The sequence below is a fragment of the Chiroxiphia lanceolata genome, chromosome 3 (assembly GCF_009829145.1).
Source record: "Chiroxiphia lanceolata isolate bChiLan1 chromosome 3, bChiLan1.pri, whole genome shotgun sequence".
Taxonomy (NCBI): domain Eukaryota; kingdom Metazoa; phylum Chordata; class Aves; order Passeriformes; family Pipridae; genus Chiroxiphia; species Chiroxiphia lanceolata.
The window spans coordinates 18,746,688-18,765,865 of record NC_045639.1 but is presented as its reverse complement, the minus strand read 5'-3'; positions in this window follow the sequence as shown (position 1 = coordinate 18,765,865).

Sequence of the window (19,178 nt, the reverse complement as noted above, 5' to 3'; positions counted from 1 at the left end):
ATACAGTAGGAAGACCAGGGTCAGTATTTCTTGGGACAGCTGTGGGCAAGTGTTGCCAAATATCTCAGACTGCTTCCTTCTGCACAGACATCATGAGCTAAATATTACAGCAAATTTAAAAGCCTTTTTGCCTCCCGGTTCCCTTAGTGCATCATTTTACATAGCCCTGTGGAGCATTAAATCCAATTCTCTATATAGTTGCATGCAAAATAGTAAGCATCAACTGCCTGAAATTTGATATTACAAGTCCCCATATATAGTATACTCACATATAATACTCATCCTCCCCAATATATATACTTTTCATAAATCAGTACATTAAAAATAACAACATCTTATGTTAGTGTAAGATACAATGAACTATGCTAGACTCATCCAACCCTGCTTAGTCATCACACATATCCCATTTGAAAAAATGATATGAGTAATTCTGAGTGGAAATCAGAAAAAATGAGTAACAAAGGCCAACGGTAACAATGAGGCCAATGTCCCCTGTCACGGGCAGAATAGCTGCAATGACACCAAGGGAGTTTTGCCTTTTTATGCCACTGGAGGCTCATGCCCTTATTTACAACGGATAGTTGAAGTTATCAAGAAATCCCTTTAATAATCCCAAAGAAGGGCAGATGTTTTGACATGGCTACCAAACCCATTAGTAACAAACTACTGATTAAAGGCTTCACTCCGTATAAGCACATGCCTTGAGCCATTCTGATGGAACAAATGTTTAACATTTTGTTCCCTCAGAGAAGCAAGTGACCAGCTCTGATATTGCTCCAATCTCCTGATATGTGCTGGGTGACCCTGACCTCAGGGAAGAGTTCTCCCTCTCCAGCTATATCCACTTGTATGGATGGACCAGATCTGCAGCCTGCAGTGATGGGCACAACAGCAGCACTGGTCTATTCAGCCACTGATCCAGGCTTGCCTGTTAAAGCTGGTGCCAGAGCCATTGTCTTCAGCTTACTGTTAATATATTCTCAGGTTACATGTAACCTGAGAAGAAAAACCCTGGGAAATAATTACAAGAGTTATTCAATCGTGCATTAGTGGTGCACAACATTCAAGAATCTGTATTCCAGGTTTGGCAGTGAAATCAACATCCTGGCCCTACTGAAGATACCACAGGTTCGCCACTGGCCTCCAGCTGAATGGAAGAGCTGGAGAATATCATGCAAAGAAAAAAAATTTACATAGTGTCATGATGGGAGATCGCTATTTCAAAAGCCTGGCTATAATCCTGACTTTCAAGTGACATTTTTGTTAGCTGTGAGGTGTAGCCCGTGTTACCATTCTCCCACACGCTGGTATGCCAGGAGAAGCAGTGCCCTGCTGAATGAATGGAGGATGGGAAATGGTTGAACATCTCTCTAAAATAACTTTTTTATATACAAATACATGGATGCACACAAACTAACAGGGTGGAGGGCTGAGGTTTTTGTTCTTTTTTCTTTAATTGTGGAGTTTCCTTGAATGCTTAAAGCTCAAAACAGACAAATTCTCATTTCACATACTCCTCCTAATTTCCCTGCACCTGCCACATGCAGCTATACAATGTGGACTTTTCTGACTTACAGAAGTCCCCCTTGTGCAGAGACCCAGTTCAAGGTCCATGTGGCACCTCTGTTCATCTAAGCTTTCAGCTACAGCTAAAGTGATTCAGAAAGTGTGACAAGGGCTCCCAGTCACCTGGAGGAACGAGATTTACTTGCAACCACTACAGTTGATCTTTATCTGAAAGATATTAATAAAACTGTCTATAAAGCTCAAGAATTTTCCCCGTGCTTCCTTATACTTCATGCACCAGACATGCAAGAGATGTGCCGCACTTGCATCATGCAGGCTCTTGCCACATCATCCCCTTTCTATTCAAAGCACCAGATGCAGTAAAACCCCTGCCATTCCCACAACACCTCCTGAATGCACTCACGGTCATGGGACACCCTGTGCCTGAGCCATCCTGGCCTGAACAGTCACCTCTAGGAAAGTTCATGTAGGTAGGGGAACAACCTCTGAGTCCATCAGATGTCCTCTACCCCAGAGAAGAGCAGTCAAGAAAACAATTGGGACCCACAGACCCACAGACCCACAGACCCACAGACACATCTCTCATCATACTTTCCCTTTCAAGTATGTTAGAGCCCTAGCTCAGCTGGCTTTCTCTAAGACAGGCCTCTAGAGAAGCACAAACAGGGATGGCTGCATTTGTAGGCAGAGGCTCTACATGCATTTATCATCCCGTGAGGATCTGGCCCCTTTCTATTTACCCATATCAAGGTCTCTGTTTCCACACAGGGCATTTCTTCACCAGTGCTTCAGTTACTGTCTTCATGCCAGCATCTAATAACCACAAGGAAGCACATCAAAAGAAGAGGGCAATGAAAGGAAGCATTCTATGGCAGAAGAGAAAAAAGAAAAGCCCTCTGAATCCAAAACACTAACTTTTTCCTGCAATGTCTTGTGATACATAGGCCATGAAATGCAACCAAACAGATGCAGTGAGGTCTACTCAAGGCTTCCGCTTTGGATCGTCCGTCTTGGAAAATCCCCAGTAGCTGCAGACAAACCTTGCCTCTGGAAATCCCCTGCTCGCTGAGGTTCAGTCCCTTCATCTATGGAGAAAACCCCAGCTGTGCACTTTACTCTCCTGTGTGGGTACTGCAAGGCCAATCTTGCCTGAACAGTGTTCAGAAAGGAGGCAGAAGTTATTTTTGGCCACTCCAATAAGGAAAGAAGTGCAGGCTGAGGAAGATAGGGAATAATCAGATGTGCCTCAGCTGGCGTTTATTGTCCTACCCAGGGCAGGCCTTGGGTAGTTCAGACTGAAGAGGCAGAAAATAGGAGTATCACATGTATCAGACTCAGTTCTTCCCCATGCTCCCAGGCTTTCTGCAACCGAAGCCAGACAAAGGGGACATATCCTGACCACAGGAACTACTTTAAGTGGTCTGCTATGGAGAGCTGGCCTTAACCAGCACAGTGCTGGTAAGATTGTTCCCTCATTCCTCTGGGCTGGCTGGAAGGAGCAGCCCAGCAGATCTCCAAGGCATGGGGTGACCGAGTCCCTCCTGGGTGACCTGGACGCTGCAGCCACCAAGTGAGTGCCATGGTCATTCACAGACTGCAGCAGCTTTAAAAACTACCAGCAAACCTCAGAGATAGCTGCAGTTCCTGACAAACGCCCCTCTCTCCTGTGCCAAGCAGATCTTGGCACAAAGAAAGAACTTGGCACAATAAACTGAGGGCTTCCCTTCAATGAAATCAATGCTGGCAGCCACGACAAGCATGTTTGAGGGCAGACACGTGGCTGGCATCACACAACACTAATGTGTTGGCCTTCAGCAGCAAGGGGAGCTGCCGCCTCCTCGCACAAAGGGTTAAAGCAATGTGATCTCATGCACTGAGGCAGGGCCCAGCATGGTGCCAAAAAACAGGTACCTGCTGCCAGCCTGAAGGTGCCCCACATGAGGGACCCAACTCCTCCTTGACCAAGTTACTACAGAAGTGGACCTGCAGGAAGATATCCATCACAGCTCCTAATGGGACATAAGGAAATGTAATTTTTACTTAGGACAGCACTGGTCATGACTCATCTGCCAAAACTGGAGGAGCAGTGACAGTTCTGTCACTCAGTACAAGGAGCTAGACCACCAGTTCTTCTCGTGCTACCTCAACATAAATGGAATCAGAAAAAACACGAAATATCACAAGAATTGACCCTGTTCAGTCACATCCACAGACCCAAGGGCTCGCTCACTGCTGAAGTCAGGCTGTCTCCCTCCAGATCCTGGAGGGTGATTGAGCAAGAAGCCAAACTGCCATGACTTTCCCAGTGGCCTTGCTGTGTGATGAAGCAAATACAACCTCCTCAAGGACTGCATGATGCTGCCACAGTTTGTACTTTTTCTGCCACTTTTCAAGTTTTTTCTAAGCCTCAGCTCCTTAGCTATTTAATACTTTGATAATAGAGGCCAGTACAATCATTTCCGCCTTCTAGAGGGAGGAGACAAAAATGGGAAGCGTAAGTTCATGACAGTGGAAATGGGTCTCAGCAGGCCTGAGTTAGACCTAAGACCTGCCTTAGCAGGAAGTCCAGCCTTCCTGTTTTCCCTGGTGCTTCCTATGGGTCTGAGCTTGGATCTCTGAAGGTAAGTGAAAAGGAAAGGAGGTTGTGGTCCTGTAACTCAAACTGAAAGAGGAAGGCAACACTTGACAGACAAAGCTTTTATTAAATAAGCTGTAGGTCAGACCAAATTCTGCATCATGTAGGTCCCTGAATAGCACCATTTTCTTCTACAGAACTGTGCCAGGCACAAAATAACACTGATAGTTTTCCATGACTGACGGTGAGGAAACACTAAGATTAAGCAGTGATCGTTTCTTGGTCACTGAACAACTAATTAGGATGCAAGTAAAATGGATAAACTCTTACCAAGGCAGTTCCAAGGCAGGTGGATGCACCTGCAGCCAGCTCTGCAGCAGTGTGTATGTCCCTGGGGACCTGACTTCGACACCACTCTCGCACCGCTACAATGCCACTGATACTGTTGATTCAGGTGGGATCTCTGGGAGTTATCTGGTACAACCACCTGCTCATGGCAGGCCTTGCCTCAAAGATGCAACTGACCTTGAAGCCAGACCCCACCGCTCAGCCTTTTTACAGGGTTTTAGTAATTACGGAGGGGAAGATAGTGGGAAGTGAGAAGCAATTCCCAATCTGGCTGTCAAGCTGCAGGGACTCCCAGGTAGTGTGTTCACTACCCTGGAAGGGATGTGATGAAATGTTCGTGCTGTACCAGGCATTTCCTGCTGAGTTGCTGCATGCGCAGTCAGCGCTGCGTAAAACCCACCACCGCGGTATCGCAAATCTGGGTCAGCATCTTGATGCACCCCGTGGAAATGAACGTTCCTTCCCTCTCTCTGCCCTGTCTCCAGCCAGGGTATGCACTGGCATCATCTCTTCTTTGTATCCCCTCATTTGACAAGTATTTCCACCCACTAGCCTTCACCCACGCAACACACCCACCCACCATTTTTTGGATGCGTGCCCACATTAATTTCAAGGCCCCAGCAGCCGCAGAGCAGACATTTTGAGCGGGTGAAATGCAAAGGAAAATTCACATGGAACAACAACATGCCTTGCAGCTGGCATCTCAAGTGAACAAAATCAGGGCGTGCTCCAGATTTGCTGCAACTGCCCTGAGAAAGGTTTTCGAAAAGCCACTGTCGCGCAAGCACTTCTGCTGCACCGCGTTCATTAAAGTCTCCTCCTAATCTCCAGTGAATATTTGCCCAAGGCCCTCAGCCATGTCTTAAAATTGACATGAGACTGGAAGTCTCTGATAAAAGAAGACGCGAGACAGCGGCAACAAGAGATATCAAAGGTCAGAGTTGAAATACACTGCAGGTCCAAACAGATTTAGCCTGCTCATTTTTAGCCTCTTCCCATTGGCGCGCCACGCTTCCCCCTAAATATTACAGACAGAAAGTATGTGCAGGCTGCAGTATCCGTGGGGCATGGTCCAGTGCAGAGTGGAGGCTCAGTTCCAGCTGCACCTCCACCTCCCCTGAAGCACCCTTGGGGAGGATATGTCAGGGCATCCCAATGGACACCAGGCACCTGCAGAGGCATCCCTAATCCCTTTCCCAGGGTTGAGAGTCTCATGGTTCCGTTGCAATGGAGCATTTTCTCCAAATAACAGCATTTACCTCACTCAGACAAAGATCTGATGGATTTGTTTGTATCTAAACAAACAGTCAACAAAGGGCCTGAAATCTTTATTCCAAACTTTCAATGGGCTCACAGATTAATTTTCAGCTCACAGCCCTTTATATCTCATCTCCCCACTCTGCATCAGAAACATGGGCAACCACCTCCCTGACATTAAGAGCTTCATTCTGCCCAACTGGGAAAATAAAACTGCCATCCCTTTGATCCTGCTGGGCTAATTAAGGCTAGATAGGAACAGGAAAGGAAAGCAATTCAGGGGAAAATTGTATCTCATTCCCCACTGTCCCAGAGAAAATGGTCTCCAAAGTCACCACTTCAGGTAAAAGAAAAAAAAAAAAAGAAAAGGAGAGGCATTGAACAGACCTTAACTTAAATCAAAGCGAGTAGAAATCCAGAGAACTTTCTTTCTTAGCAAGGTATTAGCAGACAGAGACCAAAAGCTGTACACAAAAAGTGATTTTTTTATTTCCCTTGGTTCAGGGAGCTGGCCTGCACCACAGTTAGCAGCTCTGTTGCCAGTTTCTCCATCTCAAGAAAGTGAGTCCCAAAGACTCTGACCTGAGGTAATAGCTCCCAAATAAAACCAGTTATTTAATTAGGCATGGTCTAATGTAGGGTTTGAAGAAATTATTCTTTCCAAATGGAAACATTCTTTTAAGGAGTATTTTGTTTTGTAGAAAATACCATCAGAAAGAAAGGAAACCAAAACCTGCACCAAATTTCTGCACAGCCTGCAAAACCTTATTTCCTATTTCCAAATAAAAAAGCTACCATGAAAATGTTTAAAATCTTTAAAACGCTGGGAAAAAATGTTAACAGTTACTGACCACATTTAATTCAAAAGAATCATATCTGATAATTCTGAGTCACCAAAACTATATTAAAAACCCTGCAAAAGCAGGCATTTTGCAAGACTATCATTATTCTGTCCATTAAATAAGCCTTATTAACAGGAGGAATCTAGGTGGCACCGCGATAGCCTGCTGCACGAAAGTCAGTCAGAAGGAGCTAATTTCAGATCCAATTTTCCTGAAACCTTTTGCGGACTTGCTGGAAATTCTCATACAGCCATTTTAAGAAGTCTTTTTTTAAGGAGGTGATTGTCAGTTTAACCCATGTTTGACATTATTATTTGCCAAGCTGAGAACAGACAGCTTGCACGCCACAGAGGGCTAGTGAAGCGGAGGGCTCTCACTCAAGACAAGTCCAGATGAGACTTGCCTGAATATAATTTCCTTCTTTATCTGGGAACTGCTAAAAGGCAGTCAATAGCTACACAGCCCTTTCTTTTGTTTTAGAAGATTTGGGGGTAAGGAAGAAACATTGTTCTTAGCACAAAAATCCATCCAAGCAAAACATGTTTGAAACAATCCTAAGTGCTAAAACTGTTTTCATTAACATGTTGCAGTAGTTCATTCTTTTGTTGTGCCTGTTGGATGACATTAGCAAGACAGGAGCTCATGGCAGGGCAGCAGTCTAAACACCATGGACGATTTAAAAAATTTCTACTTTTAGGAAAGCTGAGAACCAATCTGCTCCAGTGCTTTCACCTTCTCCATGGCAGAGGCAGTTAATGAAGAAGAACTGAGGACACAAACCATACCTGCCTCACCACCAGCTGATGCTCCTCTGCAGCCCGCTGTGAGATTCCAGCTGAGCCTCTAGGCTTGTCCAGCTTTGCCCTGCTGTGGGAACAGTCCCATCCAAAAAGCACTCAGATGAAGCTGTACTTCCCCCAGGGTCACATGCAACCACAGGCTGCTCGTGAATGAGGGAAGAGTGAGAAGGCAAAACAGGCACACAGAATTAGGGGAAAAAAATAAGCATTTTTTTAAAAGCCCCAAAGTGGGATCAAGACCCTAGCATAGGGCACCAGGTACAGGTGGGATGTGCTGGTCTTGCTCAGGGACACCTGGCTGCAGGAGGCTCATGTTGCATCAGGCAGAGGAAATGCTCCCTTCCCTCTTGCAAGCACCAACACCTTCTGTGGGAGCTCCACTGTGTTACTTACAACAAAAATTTTAAAAAGGGTTATAAGTGAATCAGCGAATAAAAGTCTCCTAAGCTTTTTGGTCTGGAAATTTAATTTTTCAGACATTGATATCTGGCACAGGTCAGAGCAAGAAACGGTGTGGTCTCAGGGACACATTCAACTCTAACATTTTCAAGTCTGTGTCATGAGAAACCTGAAAAGTCCAATTTTTAGATTTTTCTGCTAGCTAGAAATTATTTTAAAATCAATCAATTCAAAGGTGCAGAAATACCTCCCTTCTACAATGATACCGCAACATAAAGTTCTGCTTCCTTTGATAGTTTTAATATTAACATTCCCTTCAACTTAAATAGACCAAATGAAAAATAATAGGAGCATTGCCGGTTGAACCAAAATGCCTTCCTCTTGTCACATCGATCCAGTCTGGCACCAACTGGAACAAACTGAGGATGTCAAACCATCCATGCATCCCCTCCTGCTACCTCGTGAATGCTGGTGTGATCCCACAACATGTTTCGATTTTGACAGACTTCATTTTCCAATGCAAATGTGGTTTGGAGTAAAGCTCTGAGCCAGCTCTGGGGAAAACAGCTCCAAAGCCTCCGTGACAAGGCACGTGCATACACAGGCTGAGTGCTCTTTGTCAAAAAACAGGTAGAAATTCAGCGCAAGGAGGGACAGAAGACATTTTACCAGGGGTGCAAACAACCTCTTCCTTGCTTTTTATATCCCCGTGTAACAATTTCATACTGGGGCTGCAAGGGCTTTTTTTTTTTTTCCCCCTTAGCTGCGCTCTGGGCTGTGCAGATTCTACAGCAACACACACATTAAACAGTCGTTGGCAGAATTCTATAATCACCTAGGAATGCACTGGGTGTCACATGGGGCTTTGCTCAATACAGCTGTTCACTAGCCCAGCTGAACAATAAACATTTGAAGTATGGCAAATGTTCTTTGAGGGGGAAGGTTTGTTATTAATGTAAATACAAAAGGACTCTTGAAATGGCCCAGTGACTTCAGCTTCACTTGAGGAGTGCTCAAAGTTCGGAAGCTGGAGAATACAGAAGTTGAAAACCAAGATTTTTTTTCCCTGTTATTCAAGCAGTGAGAATTCATTTAAAAATATCTGTATGACCTCAGGGGAGTCACAACCACAGAACCCAGAAGATTAAAGAAAATAAGCTTAAAATACCTTCCTCACAGAGTCATGCATTTCTTTCCCAATTGTAAGAAGTGATGGGGAAACCTCAGAAGGTCCAGAGGTTTGGATACATCTCCAGAGCAGCTGATGCCTTCTTAAAATCCCCCTCAGGGAGGATTTCTGCTCACATTTATTGGGAACAAGAAGCTGGCAAAGTTTGAGCTCGTGCTTCTGCACTGCCAACCCAAGTCCTTCATTACTTGCATGTCCACGCTGGTTCTCACTAACACAAATAATCGAGGCTTCAAATCCAATACCATTATCAACAATGTTGGCCAAACCACAGAAGAGGTCAGAAGCTGTGTAGAGCCAACACTAAGTTGTTCAGATGACATTTTCTGTGGGCAGAGAGTCACAAAATAAAAGAAAACACAAGCAGTAGGCTTTCTTTGGAGGTTGCAGTTTTTGCCATCAGAGATATTCCTCCCATCATGCCAGACGACCAATGACTGATTACATTTGCACAGCAACCAGTCAGCAAGTAGTTGTTTTTTTTCTTTATTTATATTTGCTCTGAATTATATGTTTTCTGGTGTCAGCTTTAGAGGTAGATAAAACCTAGCTGCAGCAACAGCTTTAAAATCAGCTATCATCTGTGCTTCAGTCAACAGAAACCTTTAATTAAAGCATTGAGTTACACGGGTTTTGGTTACCATATAACTAGCAACATCTTCAAATATTTGGATTGTAAACAATCTTCATAACTTGGAGACAGGCATCATCTTTCCTGCTTCACGTCAAAGGCTTTGCAGGCATTTTGTAGGGGTCTGGCGATAGGGAATGACAGAAGGAAATGCTGATAAGGCGCTGCAGCTCAGCAATAAGGTGGTGCAGGAAAAATACAGTATATATGTAATGGTTTGTGATCTCTTATTTTCCATGGCTTAGGAAAAAATTCTAGGATCTCTGCACTTATCCCAGACCTTCATTTGATAGTACAGCAAGCCATGAAGCTCACCAATGCTCTGGTTGAAAGTACAAAAAGATGCTGATTTTACAGTACTTACTAGCCAGATGTTTTCAATAGTATAGAGCTATTTATTTATAAGTGATATTGTAAGCATCCTATTTCATCTTGCTCTTCAGATTCAGGAGAAAGGACTTGTATATTAAAAAAGAGCATTGGACATTACAAGTATTTATGGAGAAAAAGAACAACTAAAGAGATTCCTATTAGCTAAATGAAAAACATTAAATGTGCTAAATCAGTAGGCATTCTGATTAGTATGCAATAAGTATCTGCTCAAACTAAATAGGCTGAGCCTGCTAAAACACTTCACAGGCCAGATGTAAAATGGTTTTCAGCCAGCCTAGTAAGTAACTTCAAATTCTTATTAATATCAAGGCAATAGAATTTTGTGTATCTGTACCTTTTTGTAAGTATCCACTATGAATGTTTTCTGTCCCATATTCCTCTACCTTCAATCACAAAGTATAAGTCTATTGTCTATAATCTAATACTAAAATACATGTCAAACAGGATCCCTCACAGAAGAACAGACAAGAGAAGCAGCAGATGACGCTAAACATATGGCTATTTTTAGAAATCCTGTCTTCGTGAAATAAATATATTTACCTATTCCAAAAAGTACTTTTTTTAAGGTCTCTGTATTTAGGTTTCGTTTTAATTAAGCATTTCAGAAGAGGAGAAGCGTCTAAGTGTAAAGCTGTACCCAAAACAGAGTCTTTACCTGCCACCAAGCCCTGAAGGAACATATGTTCAAGAGATCCTTGTAGGATTGCAAGTTTATCAGGTTCACCAGAAAGTCTCTGCACGATGACAGCTGCCCTAGATGATAATATTCAGAACCTGATAATATTCACCCCAAGCCTCAGCTATAAACTAGATGTCTCCTCCATCTTCCTCTTTTCTTGAAAGATGAGTCCAGCAGGCCCTCTCCTATGGTCATCAATTCTCAAAAATGAAACTTTAGGGATGCTACCTCCTCCCCTAGCCACTGTGTATTAACCACATTTTTATAGCAGATGATCTGGAAGCGCAGATTCAGCTCCTTTCTCAGCCCATCTCATACCTTCTCCTGGGGCATTTAATTGCCAAATGCAGTCCAGATTAGGAAGAGAGCTGGTGAAGAACCAAAACAGAGACAAGAACGACCCTTCACCTCTCCCCTTGGGGCTCTGTCACCGTGCAGTAAAAAATCCACCATTCATGGGACTAGACAGAAAGAGGGAGAGAACAAGCAGGGAGGGGACATCAGTCTGGAATCTGGTCAGGACAGACTGGGCCCTGCTTCTCAGGTTGTGTTTGGGTTTTAATCAATGAGCACTCATTTTTAAGTGTATAAACAGCCACTGAAGGAGCTCCTATCTGGGGCAATGCCTAAGAGAATGCTATTAAAATGCAGCAGACATTGTCTCATTAAGAATCACACAGCACAAAGTGTCCTATTTTGCAGAGCTAGGCATGAGACACATTGTCTTGTCTTGGAAGGCTTTTAAAGGATTATAGTATGTTCCAAACCCATTCACCTCAATGGGGAGGTTTGCATGGCAATAGATCTTGCTATACTCCCGATTCTGGAGTGACCAGCACACTGCCATGCACACATTTCTGTATTAGGCCACAGGACAGGCAAATGCTATTGTTATTCTTCCGGTGTTCCTCAGCCACATGACCACTCAACTTCCAGCATCACCCTCAGGCACTTAACATTTCCTTGCTTGTGTGCTCCTTCCAACAGATATACTTCTGTTTGGGTTTTTGGGGGGTTTTTTGCGGGCTGCACTTTTAAATTCTTAATCACTGCATTAGTTAAAGAAGCAAGAACGCATTGTGTGTTCAAAGCAGTGTAGATATAGCTAGGAAGGCCCCCTCCTCTAATTAAAACCACCCATTTGCTCTTTGTGTAAAGAGAAACATAACACAGCAGGAAACAACTGTCATATCAAATACCCCTTTATGGTAATTGTGGTTAAATATCATCTTTTTAATGGTAACATACTTATACACGTTTGGCAACAGATGTAAAAATAAGTAATCACTTTAGCTGGAGGGCTACCAAAATGGCAGGTTTCCCAAGTCAATCAGTTCTCCCAGGGACTGGGAATGTAGAAAGCAATTTAGTGCTGCAAGGAATATGACAATCTATTTATAATGGCACACTATGCGAGGCTGAGAGGAGAAACTGCAGCTGTTGTATAAGGATTATAAGTGACTGATTGTTTCTAACAAAATGTATTGCTATATCAGAAGGAAGTACAAGTTTAGCTGCGTGGCTGATTTTCTTCCCCTTGTACAGGTGTGGTGCCAGCTTGAATGAAATCAGGCGCTAAGATTAAAAATGTTCTTTTGCGATCTACCCCTTGACATTCCTGGGTAACCTTTGTCAACTCTCTTGGGGACCTACTCCATCAGAACCCATCCAGCCTTTGTTAAAATGAAGAGAAAGGCCAGCCTAGATTCAGAAGACCCCCAGGGAGCATCACGAAAGATAGAGAGCATCCCTAAGTGTTAAATAATAGTCCGCCCTCTTAGTTCTTGAAAAAACTTTGCTTCCTGTTTCATATTTACTTCTTTTCCAGCTGCTGTATGTATTTCTATGGGCAGTTAAATAACAGTCCCTCCATCCTAAGGGAAGGCTGCTTGCCAGTGCAGAAAAGCAAATGATTCCTGCATTCCATGTACAGCACATTACACATGCCAGATGTTATGACTATTACGTTTAGGATCAAGGACACAAAAATTAGCAAACAGCAAAATTATCAGAGCACCCAAAGCCACTCAGTCTGGAGAACCCATGATCCAGCAGCTGACCCAGTCACAGGAGACATGGGTCCATGCTGTGCTTCCCATCCTAGTCTGAAAGGTCCCAAGGACTACAGCAGCAGCAAGATGGGATTTCTCTAGCAACATATTCAAGGCCCTACATCCTTTGTAAATACTGAAACAGAAAACAGGCTCAGCAAAACTTGCGTTTATCAAGTAGGATGCTAAGCATGATCTTGCTGTTAATATAAGCAAGGGGACTTTTTGCTTGTTGATGTGGTTAACCATAGTGCAGGGTGTAGTCTATCTCCTAAATATGTGCTCACTCTTTCCCGTCAAGATAATCCAGGCCTGATGACATCTTTCCTACACTGTTATCTATTACATAGTCAGCTGAAATCTGGGAGACAGAGAGGAGTCTGATGAGAGACCTCTTCCATGTAAATAGCTGTATTTTACACCCTTTATATCCTTGGAACATGCATTTTCCATGGCTGTTTGGTGGAAAGAAACCTAGTCCTCAGTTTAGGCATCCAACTACCCCAATCTCCTCAAAGCCAAATACCAGCAGACATTTAAGAACTCATAGACCTCTTGATTATGGAGACACAGGACTGAGAGAGACATCCAGACAATTAACCTGTCCCCTGCTGCTTTGTCTTTCCCCACCACCTCAAGACCATTCTCTGACACACAAAGGCCTGACACACACACACTTGGGCTGTGGCCAAGGGTTACTCCTGTGGGCTGCTTTCAGCTAGCACGGTACACCTTCAATATGGGCCACTTCCACACGTTTTTTCAAACAGCTAGAAGAGCCCCTGATTATTTGACAGGCAAGCTACAGTGCCAGCTAGTGACACTCAGAGATGCCATCACACAAGGTGGGGAGTCCCCACATCATTGAGACAAAGCTGAAGCAGACTACAGCATGTTATTAAGGAACAGATCAGGCACCTGGCTTCTGCAATCCAGCCACCAGCAGCCCTTCATTTTCACCTGGATCTAGCACAGCAAGTCACCTACACGCACAAACCCTGCACCTGGAGGAGATGGGGGTGTTTTTCTGTGCTGTTTCTAAAGAGGTTTATTGCTCTTTGCATCATACAGACACCTGCAGCAATATGACTCTACCTGCTCTCCCGGCCCTGCCCAGTTGCACAGAGGGAAAATAATTTTTCATTATATTCTAGATGGGCAGCTGGGGTATGAGAGTAAAGACAGATCTATCTATAAATATACACACACACAGAGTCCTAAACAGACTATTCTTTCTGTGTAAGAAGGTGCATTTATACAGTACCTTTCATCAGGGATCTTAAAGCATTCTGAAATACCAAACATCATCAGACCCCTGTAAGGGCTTGGGTAGTCAAGGGAAACTGGGAGAGAGCTCTTACAGTGCCATGTTTCAGCGGATTGGTGTAAGAGCAAGAAACCACGTAGGTAACTTGAGAAACTGTGTGGGGCTTCAGGGAATATTTGCTTTTAGAAAGTTTTCATTTGCATCTTTCAAAACTTTCTCTCTTAAATCAATTAAAAGATAATTTAAATGATGTTCAGAGACAAAACCCTAATTCTGGTACATTCTGGAAAGCTTAAGTCAGCTCCACAGCTCTGTTGCATGCACTATAGCTCTCCAGCCATTGTCAAGATAAGCCAGCACGCACGTAGATGGTCTGAATATATCAAGTAGTGATAAGAAGCCAATGCAATTATTCTTCACTCTTCAACACTGAAGAATTAAAGTGGTGCTTTAAAATTGAAACTAATTTATACCACTAAGAGATACCTTTACCCGTTCAGATTAGTGCAATAAGGCCCGACCGCAAATAAATTAGACCTAATAGGTGTTATGTAACTAAATAAAAGACTTCAATACTACCTACCTTTTGGCCTCATCTAACCCTGAGATTAGCTCAGTTGGTTAGAGCCTGGTGCTAATAACACCAATGTTGTGGGTCCCTTCCAACTCAGAATATTCTGTGATTCTGACATTATGTTTGAAACTGTGGGACCTGGGTGTATGACCCACCTCCATGCTAGAGGTGGCAAGGTGTGCAGGATTTTCTCTCCTTCCCCCTCTCAACAGCCTAGTTGCTATGTGAAAGAAAACCAATCTGGTAGGCCAGAAGGCAGCTGCAGCATGCTCCAGACAGGTTCATGGAGCACCTGCAGAGCAGTTCTGCCCCACTGTTAAGCCTCTAAATGGTTGTGCCAGAGCAGAAGTTCAATTTCTCCAGTCCATTACAATATGAAGATGTCACTCAAGAAGGATCAGAAGCAAGAACATACAGCAGGTGGGGAGTGCTATAAAGCAGTCAAGGTGAAACATGCTGGTCCTGGGAGCTAAAAGAGAACCCCCAGCAATCCCTGCTCTATGGTTGCCTCCCCAGATTGCATGCAGCTCCACCCTTTCCAAAGGGCATAAAGAAGGCCTTTGCCTGGATCTCAGAGTCCATCCTCCCAGGGAAATTTTCTGCTGTAAGCTACTGTCTTCAGGTACAGGATCACAGCAAAAACATCGGGAACAGCATCCTCTTTTCTCCTTAAATCCAAGAGCTTCCCTCCCCAAGACATGCCATTTGCTCCTGAAAAGAGGGGCCAGCAGTTGCAACCAACCTTTTTTGGGGTTAACAAGTGCGATGTAATGGATGTTTACAGCAGCTGACAGGTACCCCATGGATTCAGGTCTTCACTGTAGCTGAAGGTACTGAAGCTACCATATGTAGTTGTACCCTGAAACTGCTCCTCATCAGCATTTAAAGCCGGATAGAGAGGGTGAATAGCACTTCACCTGAAGAAACCCAGAAGCACTTTGATGAGGAATGACCATGCTAAGATGAACGTGACTTCATTTTAGTAGCTGGATCCTGCACATCTCTTCAACTGCAGTCTTTTTATTAGTCACATTTTTATGGGTGCCAAGAATCTAGCTACAAAGAACATTGTACAACTCAGACATGGAAAAAGTTAGTTCTTTGTGGTATCACATTTTAGATGAAAAACCACTTCCTCTCTTGCACAGCAAAGCAAGAAAGCGTAGGCTTCAGTTTTATCAGTCATTGCATCTGTGCCTTCTTAACAAGTTTAAAGTCTGTGAGCCAAAAATGTATCTTTCCCTCTTTTACATTCATGTAAATTTGAAACATGTATAGCTTCATTGGAGTTTACAATGGTAAAAATGATGAATGCTGGAATTTTGTTTTTTTCATTCAAGAAGAACAAATTGTTTCACAGAATAATATGCTTTCACTTGAGGAGGCTCAGAAGTTATTTCTCAAACTAGACCAACAAACTATATTGATTTTCAATGTGCTGCCACACATGGGTTCACAGGGTGGGTTTCAGACCAGTTACCTGCTGTGGGGTAACAGTACAGCTCTGTAGTGACAGAAGTCTCTGGGGAAAAGGAAGCACTCACTGTTGCTCACAAACCTTCTGGCTAGTCCCTTCTGGTCACAGCACAGTCTGTTTTGACCATTTAAAGAATAAACCTTTTCCTCTTCTGGTATTTGTTATTACATCTACTTCTTATTATTCCAGCAGAAAACCACAAGTATCTATTTTAAGGTTTACTTTATACCCTGGATTTTCACCAGGAGAGTAGAACATGTTAGCATTGGGCAGGTGTACCTTTCTGTCCTTTATCTCATACTACGGCTTACACATTCAGGTATCTTCAAGAGAAACGTTACTTCTTCAGTGTCTTTCCTCAGTTGGGCAAAGTGTAATTCTTAGTGCATTTCTGTGGTCATCCATAACTTTTTTATCTGCTAGCTGTCTGGTTTGATATTTCTAGTTTGCACTTAACCAGGCTGGATATTTCCCCTTTGTCTTTCCCCATAGTCATATGCATCAATCAGAGCTTTTTTTTAATTCTTTTTGCAGAAGATAGGGAAGAAATATAGATGAAGCCATGCTTACAAACGCCTCCACAGAAGAAATCAACACCACACAAGAAGCTCCGGCTATATCAACCTCAAGATGTGGTAATAATTTGAAATAGAATATAGGCCTATAAAGTATTAAAAAAGAAAGTAACTACATCCTGTACTTATGTAAGAAAAATGTTGACCTCTTAGTAAGAACTACTGTGTGGCTAATAACAATATATCCCTATGAACTAAAGGCCTGGGTTTTATTATAATCATTTAACCAATTAATAATTTCAGATGTAGAAAAAACCAAAATAATTTATACAGCAATTACACACATTTTGGTATCAGAATAGGAAACATTGCCCATGTGGCCTTCTTTAAGAATGAGATTTTCACATTGTTAAACTGTTAATAACTGGTGTAATTATTAAGGGTATTTAATTTGTTGGTTTTAATAAAATATGACAGTAGCTGATGAACATTTCACCAGAATGTCACTGCTATCACTTTCCCTCTGGCATCTCAGCTTTAGTGTTCAGAAAACAGTTTCAGCATTCCCATTTGAGTTTTTCAATAACAAATCACAGATCTCTAGTCAGCCTAGAATATTACATTACCAGTCTTTTTCAGAAACATCATAATTCACACATTCTGCACCTACTGACTAAGTAGAAAGCAAAGCCATCCGTCACTGGAATTAGTCTCCCACACAGCTGCCACTTGTAAGAAAGGGGGATCCAATGCTTCTTTCCCAATCTTCAGCCATTCCCATCTCTTGATATCTGACATGGAACATGTTGGATGACACCCTCCAACACTCTTTGCCCCAGAATTTTGCCCTTACAAGCCTGATACACCAAAACCCTTGGCCTGTTTCTATGCTTACAGAACAGTCCCTCTACCACGCTGCTGATTTTTCATACTCACAGTCATATTTTGTAGCAATATTGTGTATGAAGTTATTTTATATAAAAGGTTGAGCTCTGGGGAAAGTTTAAACCATACCCCTCCAGGAATTACTGAGTTTGTTGACTGTGAGGAGAAAAAAACCCTCCTAAATTTTCAAACTTTTTAGAAACATTTTAAACAAGTACAACTAATTAGAGCCTGATCAAAGCCAAGTGAAGCCCTCTGGAGCAGCTGCATTCCCTATATTTGTGAAAATCAGGCCATTTAGATAGTTATTTAAATATGGAGTATTGGAACTAAGCCAAAGCCCTTCAAAATCAATGGGACTTTTTAATGACTTCAATGCAATTTGTATCATAACTTTAGAAAATAACTTATTTTCTTTAATTCTTTGTTGCTGCTGACACAATATAGATTGAGACATTTTTCAGTTGCAAAATCTACATAGGGTGAATATAAATTCACACATAATTGTTTAGGTTGAAAGAGATCAAGATCTTGAGATGATCTAGTCCAACCCTCCAGATCAAGCAGGGCCAGCTAAAGCAGGTTGCCTGAGACTGTGTCCAGTTGGGTTTTGAGTATCTTGAAGGATGGAGACTCCATAACCTCTCTGGGTAATCCATGACAGTGTAGAACTAATACAGTTAAAAAAAAATATAACTACTACTATAGTTAAAAAACCCCCGAACCAAACATTTACTATATTTTCCTTGTCCACCAAAGTAGTCATATCATTGTACAAGGCAACATTATTGCTCAAGGATGACTTCATCTTGATAAATCAACCCACGCTGATGACTCCAAATCACCTTCTTGTTCTTCATGTGTTACAAAATGCCTTCCAGGAAGTTTTTCTCCTTCGCCTTCCCAGGCATCGAGGTAAAGATGACCAGCATGCAGTTCCTCAGCTTCAGGTCTTTTCCTCCTTCTTGAATGTAGAAGTGATATAGAAGTTTCATCAGACTTCAGGAACTTGTCCCAGTCATAATGACCATTTGACATAGTCAAAGAGAATCAAGAGTGGCCTTGCAATGACATCAGCCAGCTCCCTCATCTCGCGTGGGTGCAACATGTCAGACCTCATGGGTGCATGTCCAGTATGTTTAAGTGCTCCCTAGTCTGAGCCTCCTTCACTGAGAGTAAGTCCACCCTGTTCCAGACTTTTCCTCTAGTCTCAGAAGCCTGGGATTACCAAAGGCTAATTTTACTGGTCAGGGCTGAAGCAAAGATGACCTCTCCTCACTTTCCTACTTTTCAGCATGGTCCTTTCTTGAGCTTGGAGAAGGTGATCCTTCAGCATCATCCAGCTCTCCTGGACCCATTGTCTTTCCACGGCCATGTCCCATGGAATTCTTCCAAGCAGCTCTTTAGGCTGAAGGTTGCTAACCAGAAATCCAGGGCTAATTTTTGGCCTGCTCCCTCCTCCACCATCTCATAGTTACTGCAGCCAAGGCTGCCTTTGACTTATGTCCTAGACCAGTTCTTCCTTATCTGTATCAGGTCCAGGAAATCACCCCTATCTGTTGGCTTCTTGATTACTTGTGCTAGAAAAGTTGTCATCAGGGCACTCTAGAAACTTCCTGTATTGTTTGTGTTCTGCTGTTATTATCCTTCTCCAGCTATGGTGTGGGTCCTCCGTGAGGACAAGGGCTATGAACGTGAGGCTTCTTTCAGTTGTTTGAAGGCCTTATCTATTACTTCTTCCTAATCAGGAGGTCTACAGCAGATACCCA